Consider the following 12,161-nt stretch of genomic DNA (forward strand, 5'->3'; position numbering starts at 1 on the left):
AAGGCATCTCTGTGGCAGACTAGAACAATTCCTATAATGACATCATCTGAAGCAATAGCATCTGCCCTTCCTGGAATAGCATAAAAATGGGACCGGCCATCGCCTAATCGACCTTAAATCTCCGTAAGCCATAACTGACTCACCAACATGCCTCAAACTGGAACCAATATAGCACATAATCGTGCAATCGACTTAATTAATAGCAAACTCCCCAACTTGGCTCAAAGCCATAGATCAAAACACACTCAATAATTCACAACGCATATACTCTATTGCTGCCGTAATACCATAGCGAGATTAAACTCACTCCTTCATAAGCTTGTGGAAACACGAATCATCTAGAATTTTAACTCTTCTACAATTCTTGCATTCACTCACACAACAGTTAAGCCCACTCTTTAAGAGGCCCAATTTAGATTTCAATGCATATTCTTCACTTGTAAATGATATCTTCTAATAGACAACATAAGGATCGCACCACCTTAGGACACTCCTCAGGAGATAACCCACCTGCTTCACCTCCAATTAACATTTTTGTATACCTTCCACGGTTATACACATTACACAATCACTTAATCTTTCTGAGTCTAAACTCATACCGTAACATGAAATTCACTTCACTCCAAATAGGAGACATGAAAAGATTCTCCACGCGCCCATAATTCGGGGCTACACATCTAATCACAATGAAAATCAAACACTTAATAGTTCATCTATCATCCTGCAGCCCTTCCTCGTCACTTCCAAGTCATATAGATACATCTTGCAGTACTAACATACTCCTCACGTAGCTATCTAACCATCATTCCCACTAATAGGGACAATACTAGACATATAAGTTCAAAACACTTGCTCGCACAATTAGCACCTCGGTGCTCAAGCCATAGGCAAAGATCCGTCCTCAAGTCCTTCAGACTGGGCCAACATCAACTCACAGAGGTCACATCTCTCCCTTCGATCAGGTAATCACAAGCCATCAAGGCACATCTAATACTGAGCGCTCGTTCGCGCATACGAACACGTGGAAGGAATTATAAGAGTCACTTTTTCAAGCTGAATCAAAGACGCACGATAAGAATTCAAGAATATAAAGTCTTTCCTAAAGGTGCTGCAGCCTCTCGAGGATAAATACAGACGTCTCCATACCGATCCACAAGACTCTGCTAAACCTGCTCATGACTCGTGAGACCTATGTAACCTAGGCTCTGATACCAACTTGTCACGACCCAAAATCCCAACCCGGTCGTGATGGCGCCTCTCGTGAGGACAAGGCCATCCAATCAACAAAACAGTACATCTCTTTATAATTACTTAGCAGGAATAAGTCTAAATCATGGGCAACATAATCTTAAATGTGAAATAAATATGATAGAACAAGGAAAACCCTCCCAACTCAGCCCGAAATCGGGGTGTCACAAGTCATAAGCTACTACAGAGTTTACTAATATTTTACAAAGTCTGGAATTATCATAAATAACAAAGATAAGGGAGAAAACGGGGCTGCGGACGTCAACAGCTACCTCGTTACTCCTAGTCACCGCCTGGTCTGGAAAGAATCAGCGCTCAGGAGCGAACTCAGCTCTGCCTGTATCTGCACACATGGTGCATAGAGTAATGTGAGTACTCTGACCCAGTGAGTAATAAAAATAAATAACGACTGAAAACATGAAATCTCATAACGGCACAATATAGCGCTATCCCAAGCAGTAAAATCAGTTATACAGTAAAATAGTGAGTATCAGATAATTCTTCTTTTAAAACAATAAAGATAAATAATTTCCAACAGTAAGGATAAATTAAAAGCTTGTCCCTCGGGCTCAATATGTAAATCTCAGTATAGTATCAGCCCCTCGACTCTCTCCCAACTCACAAGCACACAACATCAGCCCCTCGGGCTCACTCCCAACTCACCACACACAAGCAACGACCTCTCAGGCCCACTCCCAACTCACCTGGGTACCCTGCGCTCACTGGGGGTATGTACAGACCCCGGAGGGGATCCTACAGCCCAAGCGCGATACCAATAGGCCTGAAAGCCTTCACACATCACACACGAGGCCTGAAAGCCTCCTCATATAACACTCGAGGCCTGAAAGACTCCTCACATCACTAAACATATCCTCACGTATGGCCCTCGGCCTCAATCAGTCCAGAAAATAATCATAAGCCTCTTGGGCATCAGTAAAGCAATAGTGCTCAGCTCAACAACATTATAAATATCATAAAATCTCGAGTTGAGTATAAATGTAGCTGAGTTCACAAAATAATATAATTCAATTGGACTGAGTTCAAATAATATTTCAATTCGTGAGGAAAATAGTGATGTAATTCACAAAAGATTTCAGATAATTGGTACGAAGCCCAAATATGGCAATAAGCCCAATCATAGTGAAAAACAATAAATCTTTATCAATTACGCGGTAAAAATATCAACTGGGATGGACCAAGTCACAATCCCCAATAGTAAATGACCCCGCACTCGTCATACAATGCGTGTCTCATCTCAACATAGCAGTATGTTGGGCAATCCGGGGTTTTAAACCCTCAGTGCATCATTTAAAATCATTACTCACCTCAAGACGGTTCAACGTCTACTCCGCTATGCCCTTGCCTCTCGAATATACCTCTTCGCGTGTCGAATCTGGTCAAAACCACAACGAATACATTATAATAGGCTAAGGGAATATAACCCAATCGAAAAGACTCGAAAAATATCGAAATTCACGAAATTCGCAAAACCCGAGCCCCGGACCCACTTCTCGAAAAATTACGAAAGTCACATTACCGGATTCCTCGTCTCGCCACGAGTCCGTACATATAAAATTTACCAAAATCGGAGTTCAAATGACCCCTCAAATCTTCAAATCTTATCTTCAAATCCCTAGGCCTAAATCTTCAATTTACTCCTCAAAAACATGTAATCTAGTCAGATTATTCGACGATAATTCAATATTATGGAGTAGAAATAATTACAAGTGACTTACCTCAAGATTTCCCAAGATTTCTTGCTAAAAATCGCCCAAAATCCGAGTTTGGAAGTAAAAAAAATGACCAAACTCGGACTGCTGGACATTAAATCTGTCCCGAAATTTTTGGTACTGTTCACGCGGGGGAACTGTTCATGCGTGTGAGGTCACTGTTCACTGTTCACCTGCGCGATTACTGTTCACGCGCGGGTACTGTTCACTGCTGCAGAAAATACAACAACTTTTAAGAAATTTGCAGCACAACCATTTTTCACTAAAATGGCTCTAACTCCATCATATGAACTCGGAATTAGACGATTCTTGTTCCTATGAGTCACAAATAATAATACAAACACAACCTTTCAATATAAACTCAATTCGGAGCTCGTTTGCCCAGTTCAATACCCATTTCGCTCGTTAAACAATTAACTCACATTTCACGTCAAAAACCCAATCGCGACTTGATGATATTAAACCAAAATTTCCAGATCAGTCTTATAATTCATGATTTAAATTCTGGAAGTCTCGAAATCAAATTCTGATATCTAGAACTAAAAATGAACCTTTAGATCATTACATTTATGCTCAAAACGACAAAAATCTTCCAAAAATGACCCGTTGGGCATCTGAAACACACCCGAGGCCCCCGGGACCCCGACTAATAATACCAACCAGTCCAAAAATACATTACAGACTTGCTCGAGGCCTCAAATCACATCAAATAGCGCTAAAATCATGAATCAACCTCCAATCCAAGTTTTATGAACTTTAGAATTTCCAACTTCTATTTCTGATGCCGAAACCTATCAAATCACGTCTGATTGACTTCAAATTTTGCACACAAGTCCAAAATGACATAACGAAGCTACAAAATTCTCGGAATTCCATTCCTACCGTCGGATCAAAATTTCACCTATCAACCGGAAATCGCCAAAACACTAACTTCGCCAAAATGAGCTAATTTCTTCACCGGACCTCCAAAATTAATTCTGATTGCGCTCCTAGGCCTTAAATCATCCCTCGAAACTAACCGAATCATCAGAATTCAATTCCGAGCCCTCTAACTCACAAGTCAAGGTCCGATTGACTTTTCCAAACTAATTCTTCCTTAAAGAGACTAATTGTCCCATTTCATACCAAACTCGATCCGAATTGACTCAAATTCACCAAGTACACATATTGAAACATGAATAAGCATTTAACGGGGAATACGGGATGAAAATACAGGAAACGACGGTTCGGGTCGTTACATTCTCCCCAACTAAAACAAACGCTCGTCCTCGAGCGAGTTAAGAAACATACCTGGAGTTTCAAATAGGTGCGGGTACCTGCTCCGCATCTCCTGCTCGGTCTCCCAAGTAGCCTCCTCCACGGGCCGACCTCTCCACTGTACTTTCACTGATGCTATATCTTTTGATCTCAATTTTTGAACCTGTCGACTCAAAATAGCCACTGAACTGAGCCAAAACTCACACTTGGAGAAATTTGCATAAAGCTTCTCCTATCTCAATTTCTGTAATACCACTCTCAAATGCTCCGCGTGCTCCTCCTGACTATGCGAGTACACCAGAATATCATCAGTGAAAACTATAACGAACGAATCAAGATAAGGCCGGAACACGCTGTTCATCAAATGCATGAACGCTGCTGGGGCATTGGTTAACCCGAAAGACATCACAAGGAACTCATAATGACCATATCTGGTCCTGAAAGCAGTCTTAAGAATATCTGAATCCCTGATATTCAACTAGTGATAGCCCCAACGGAGATCAATCTTGGAGAACACTCTCGCTCCTTGAAGCTGGTCAAATAAATCATCAATGCGAGGCAAAAGATACTTATTCTTAATTGTTACCTTGTTCAATTGCCTATAATCGATGCACATTCTCATGATGCCATCCTTCTTCTTCATAAACAGAAAGGGCGCACCCCAAGGTGACACACTAGGCCGAATGAACCCCTTATCTATGAGTTCTTGAAGCTGCTCCTTCAATTCTTTCAACTCTGCTAGTGCCATAAGATATGGCGGAATAGAAATGGGCTGAGTGCTCGGCACTAGGTCAATACCAAAATCAATATCCTATCCAGCGGCATGCCCGACAGGTCTGCAGGAAAAACATCGGGAAAATCCCTCACAACTGGGACAGAATCAATACTAGCAGTCTCAATTCCAACATCCCTCACAAATGCTAAATATGAAAGGCAAACCTTCGCAACCATACGCTAGGCCTTCAAGAAAGAGATTACTCTACTAGGAACATAATCACTCACACCACACCACTCGATCCGCGGTACACCCGGCATAACCAAAGTGATTGTCTTAGCATGATAGTCTAGAATAACATAACACGTAGATAACCAATCCATGCCCAAAATGACATCAAAATCCACCTTGCTCAATAGCAATAGATCCACTCGGGTCTCCAGACCCCCAATAGTCACCACACATGACCGGTACACACGGTCTACAACAATAATATCGCCCATCGGGGTAGATACATGAACAGGTAGAGCAAGAAACTCACGGGGCACCCAAATAATGAGCAAAGTACGAGGATACATAAGAAAAGGTAGAACCGGGATCAAATAATACAGAGGCATCTCTATGGCAGACTGAAATAATACCTGTAATGACAAAATCTGAAGCAATGGCATCTGACCTACCTAGAATAGCATAGAAAAGAGCCTGGCCACCGCTTGATCGACCTCCCCCTCTGGGGCGACCCCTGGCTACCTGACCTCCACCCCTAGTTGGCTGGGCAGGTGGTGAAGTAACTGGAGAAAAAGTCGAGGGCTGACCCCTTTGCTGGGATAAACTAGCAACACGACGAGGGCACTGCCTCCACACATGCCCAAACTCTCCACACTCAAAACAACTCCCAGATGCTGGAGAAAGGGACTGAAGGGAACCTCTCGCACCGAAGTGACTAGCTGATGCACTCGGTATAGAAAAACCCTGAGTTAACGGGGCATGAGACGAACTCTGAGCTGGGAGGGCACTGAGTAAAGGCTAGCCCTGTTGAGACCCATGATAACCATGACCTGAAAATGCCCTGCGATACTCTGGACGGGCTGACTGAGCAGGCCTAAAAGAGCGGCCTCTACCATACTGAAACTGGCCCCTCGAAGGAGCACCACTATAACTGCCAGATCCTCGAGGCCTCTTGGCCTCCTTCTCCTCTCTATCCTGACGACGAACCGTCTCAATCTCGTGAGTGATATCAACCACTCGAACGTAGCACCCAATACTCTCTCTCTGGTTATAAGAATACGGAGATGGTAGTTAAGGCCATCCACAAACCTCCTGATCCTTTTGCGATCTGTCGGAACCATACAGACGGCATGACAAGCCAACTCAGAAAACCTCGACTCATACTATCACACAATCATATCCCCCTACTTCAACCACTCAAACTATCTACGCAGCTCCTCTCTGCGGGACTGCGGTACATACTTCTCCAAGAATAGAGTGGAGAACTCCTGCCAAGTAAGGGGAACTGCTACAACCGGCCTACACCTTTCATACGCCTCCCACTAAGTGAAGACAGCCCCAAAAAACTAAAAGGTGGTAAATGCCACACCACTAGACTCAAGAATCCCTATTGTACGGAGCATCCGTTGGCACTTATTTAGGAGACCCTGGGCATCCTCGCCCTCAGCACCATTGAATGACGGAGGCTGGAGTCTACCAAACCTCTCAAGACGACGCTGCTCATCATCCGACATAACTGGCACAACAAACTCCTGAGCTGGTGCAACCGGTTGGGCTGGAGGTGCCCCCAAAATTTGAAGTCCCTGCACTACCTGCTCAGGTGTGCAAGCAGCGGGGGTCTGATTGCCTCCCCCGGCCTGTGAAGTAGTTGCTGGTTTGGTGGCTGAAACTGCCTGAGTCAGGCCTGTGCAAACTGTCAAGATCTGTGCCAAGGCCTCCTGTAGACCCGGAATCACGATGGGCACAGCTGGTGCCTGAACTAGTACTGCTGGAGCATCCATAGCTGGAGCCTGATCCGGAGCTAGGGCAGCTGGTGGATCTACAGGTGATGCCCTTGCTACTTTGCCTCTACCACGACCACGACCGCTTCCATGGCCTCTGGTGGTCTCAGCTAGTGGCACTGGTGCTCGTCCACCTCGCCTGGTAGCTCGCATCCTCACCATCTGTGAGAGAATGGAACAACAGAAGTTTAGTACTCAGACCAACAAGTTCGCACGACAAGAATTTCAAGAATATAAAATTTTTCCTAAAGGTTCTGCAGCCTCTCGAGGATAAATACAGACGTCTCCGTATACCGATCCACAAGATTCTACTAAACCTGCTCATTACTCGTGAGACCAAAGTAACCTAGGCTCTGATACCAACTTGTCACGACCCTAACCCTAAACCCAGTCGTGATGGCGCCTCTCATGATGACAAGGCCAGCCAGACCAAAACAGAACACTTCTTTTAAGTAGTTGAATATCATAAATAGTTCTAAAACATGATATAATAACCATAATTTATGGAAACGACGATAACAATAGTGGAAACCAACCCGACACAGCTCAAACCGGGGTGTCACTAGTCATGAGCAGCTAACAAATCCTGATACAAGTTTACTCGATATGAGGTCCGATACAATAGTTCAAAAACACAAAAATAAATAGATAAGGGAGGCACGGGGGCTACGGACGCAAACAACTACCTCGTAGTCTCCGAAACACCGCCTGGACTGGAGGGATCAGCACTCAGGAGCGGGACCTGCTGTGCCTGAATCTGCACACAGGGGTGCAGGGAGTAAAGTGAGTACTCCAACTCAGTGAGTAATAATTATAAATAAGGGCTGAAAGCAAGAAAACACGTGAACACACAAAGCAATCTATACCGAAGCAGTAAAATCACTTAAAGCAGTAAATTAGTGAAGAAATCAAGTTAAATCCCTTTTAACAAGTAAACAGGTAATTTGACAAGTAACTAACAAGTAGAAATCCGCATCTCGGCACAATATCAATCACTCAGAACAGTATCAGCCATTCGGGCTCACTCTCAGTACAGAATCAGCCTCTCGGGCTCACTCTCAGTATCATAATGGGTATCCGCGATCACTGTGAGTGTGCAGACTCCGGAGGGGCCCCTTACGGCCCAAGCGCTATATTAAGCCATCTCGTGGCATCATCTCTAGGCACTCGGCCTCACATCACTCAGCACTCGGCCTCACATCACTCAAGCCACCTCATGGTGTATAAAAGTATCTCAGGCCCTCGGCCTCATATCACTCAGTATATCCTCACATATGGCTCTCGGCCTCACTCAGTCCAAAAATCATCACAAGCCCCTCGGGCATTAGTAAAACAGTAGTTCTCAGCCCAAAACATCATTTAAAAATATCATTTAAGTTTCAAATATAAGTAAAAGTGGTTGAGTTTGTAAAACAGTAGATATCAACAGGACTGAGTTTAAGTAATAAGTCAAACAGAGAGGAAATAGTGACAAAAATCCCCGAAGGATCCAAATAATTGGCCTAAGCCCAAATATGGCAATCAGCCCAAATCATGAGGATAACAAGTAAGTTTCAGTCAAATACGCGGTAAAATCATCAATCGGGATGGACCAAGTCACAATCCCCAGTAGTAAAAGACCCCACACTCATCATCCAGCGCGTGTCTCACCTCAATATAGCACTATGATGTGCAAATCCGGGGTTTCAAACCCTCAGGACATCATTTACAATCACTACTCACCTCGAACCGGCTACTACTCTAGCTCGCGACACCTTTGCCCCTCGAATCGACCTCCACGCGCGTCAATTCTATCCAAAACCAGAACGAATACGTCACAATATGCTAAGGGAATGAAGCCCAAGCGAAAATAATAGAAAAATATCAAAAAATCCTGAAATTAGCAAAACCCGAGCCCCGGGCCCTCTTCTCGAAACTCAGAAATTTTTAAATCATTATATTCCTTATCACCCCACGAGTTCATACATATCAAAATCACAAAAATCGGAGTTCAATTGACCCCTCAAATCCTTAATTTAAGCCCTCTTAAACTCAAGCCCTAAATCTCCATTTTTAGTCCATTAATTCCTTAAATTTCAGTCCCAATCCATGAAATATTACCGTAGAAGTGTGTTTTAGGTCCAAAATCCTTACCTTATCGAAGTTCTCTTGAAATCTCCCTTCAAAATCGCCCAAAAGCCCTTAATCCGAAGTTAAAAATGATGAAACCCTTCAAAAATCGCGAAAGATGAAATATATACCTTATGCCCAGGCTTTTCCGCATCTGCAGTCCAAACCCCGCTTCGGCGGTACCACATATACGGCCCAATTAACCACTTTTGCGATCACTCACTTACTAGCCAAAACCGCATCTGCTATGGAAAATTCCGCATTTGCGGCTTCGCAGATGCGGCCACCTAGACTACTCTCGCATCTGCGGTCCCTACCTTCGCACGTGCAACACCGCACTTGCAGTTCCCAAGCAGGAGACGCACTTCCTAAGATAAGTTTCACCGATAGGAGACGCACTTCCTAAGTTCAGTTTCACCAATAGGAGACGCACTTCCTAAGCAAGTTTCATCAATAGGAGACGCACTTCCTAAAAAGTTTCACAAGTAGGAGACGCACTTCCTAAAAAGTTTCACCAGTAGGAGACGCACTTCCTAGGTTCAGTTTTACCATTAGGAGACGCACTTCCTAAAGTTTAGTTTTACCCCTAGGAGACGCACTTCCTAAGTTTAATTCCATGCACAGGAAACGCACTTCCTGAATTAAGTTTTCGTTACTAGGAGACACGCTTCCTAGTCTGGTTCACTCAGGTTATAGATTATATTTCAGGAGACGCACTTCCGGAATTGAGATTTCACCCCTAGGAGATGCACTTCCTAGTTTGATTCATTTTAAGTTCGACCATAGGAGACACAATTCCTAGTCCAGTTTTTTTTGAAGTTTACCCGTAGGAGACGCACTTCCTAATCGAGATTTTATTCATAGGAGACTTACTTCCTAGTTCTAGTCACTGAAGTTTTCACCCTTAGGAGACGCACTTCCTAGTTTAGCTCATTCCGATTCAACCATAGAAGACACACTTTCTAGTTTGAGTCATTGAGGGTTTTATTTTAGCAGACACATTTGCTAGCAAGAGTTTTGGTTTACTCATAGGAGATGCACATCCTAGCCTAGTCTTTAGTTTACTCTCATCATTGCATCAGTAGTGTAAGTGAGTTACAATTTTGCTAACGACTCACAAATCTTCCCAGTACAAACTGGGTTAGAAAATTTTGTTTGTTTTATTTATTTTGATTGTCAGGGACCCGCCCGTAGAACGGAGGTTGTTGCGTGTCGCAGATAGAAGAAGTCAGGAGTCCGCCTGTAGAACGGAGAAACATTTTTCAAGATCAAGCAGTGACCCACTGGAAAGCAGAAGGTTACAACAAAAATCCCCAGCACTCAATCCAAGGTAGAAGCAACAAGAAGCTCACCCCAAGAATGCAAGTCAACAGTCTGGGATGATCAACAGAAGCTGGTCACACACAAAAAAAAAAACAACAAAAACAAGAAGAAAAAAGAAGAAAAATGAATGAATCCAAAGCACGGAAGTGGAGAACAGATGTGATCTGCTCAAGAACTAGCGCCTACAACTAGCAAGTATCAAGGTTCAAATCCAAAGTCTGCATGAAGCACCATTCAAGACTCAAGACCAAGTTTCAGAAGACTTAAGAGATAGGAATCCTTGTAACTAGTAACTGATAGGCTTAGTTAGTCTTTTTCAGTTTTCATTTTTGTTGTAATGGCAGGACCGCGGACCGGAACCTCAACGGAACGGCACTTCGATCGGCTCTTCACCTCGGTACACTTCACTATCTCTCTCATTCCCGAACTACACGTGGCCTGATTCCTGTATAACCAAGGATATGTAGGCAGCTCAGATACCAGGGCTCGGTCACATTCCCTCCCTTTCCTTACGTGTAGTCCGTCCAAATAATGGTCGGGTCAAAAACACGTCTAGTCGTTCTTTGTCGGAAAACTCTTCGTGTTTCCAGTCAAAGAGGGGCAGCTGTAAGCACGTGATTTTTGACCCTCCCCGAGAATTTTCACATTTTAGTGTGAATATGTGAAATTGGGTCTAGTATAGCTATTTTAACTATTTTTACTTTATTTCGTTGCAAAAAGAAAAAATTTCAAAAAAAATATATATAAATTTTAGTTTATGTATCTCTCATAAACTTGAAAAATACAAAAATTGCACTTTATTTTTGTACTTTATATAATTTCGAAAATTACAAAAAAAAAATAGTTCTATTAAGGTTTTATAGTCATTTTAAACTTTGAAAAATACAAAAATGTTACCTCATATTTTATCTTAATATTTAAAAACGAAAATTACAAAAAAATAGTTTTATTAATATTTTGTAGCTATTTTAAATCTTGAAAAAATATTTAAAAATATATATAGTTTTGTTTAAATACTAGTTTTATTTTTGGTAGTTATTTTTCTTACATAGGACTAGTTAAGCAACGTGTTCCTATTTCTCGAGTCCGGGCAAAAGAATAATATTCGGGTTCAAACTACCCGGTTTTAGGCCTAATTTTCGGACCTAGCCCATAATAAACCGTGTCCAGGACACGTGGGGAACCCCACCACGCGTGGGGGACATATGCCTCGAACCCCACCACGCGTGGGGCTCATTTTCATGGGCATTGAAACACGGACAAACACAAAGAAAGGGGGGACCAACGAAAAAGGGATTTTGAAATTTTGGAAAAGGGGGTACTGTATAAAAAAGAAAAAATGGACGAAAGAGAGGGGGGAGGACTTTTGAAAAAAGTTGAAAAAACTGGAGATTTTGGAAATTTTGAAAGGAAAACATACTACTGTTCACGCTTCTTCTTCAAACGAAGAAGAAGCAAAAAACCCTACTGTGAAAGAGAGGAGACCCCGTCACCTTCCCCTCCATTTTTTCCGGACTTTCCCCCGAGCACCGGACCAACGCCCCCACGCTCGAACACCCTCCATCAACGACCACTGTTCCTGGGTCTTCTTTAAAAAACCAAAAAACCCTACGGAAAACCACCCTAAACCAACGTCAAACTCCCCAAAACCACGAACACCCACAACGCCATAGCCTCCACTCTCTCACGTCCAAGCTCCAGCCATCGCGACCAACCAGTCACCACCTTCCGGCACCCCCACGTACCATCCCCGTCAACCTGCTGCCTCAA

Source organism: Nicotiana tabacum, chromosome 3, assembly GCF_000715075.1.
Source record: "Nicotiana tabacum cultivar K326 chromosome 3, ASM71507v2, whole genome shotgun sequence".
NCBI lineage: Eukaryota > Viridiplantae > Streptophyta > Magnoliopsida > Solanales > Solanaceae > Nicotiana > Nicotiana tabacum.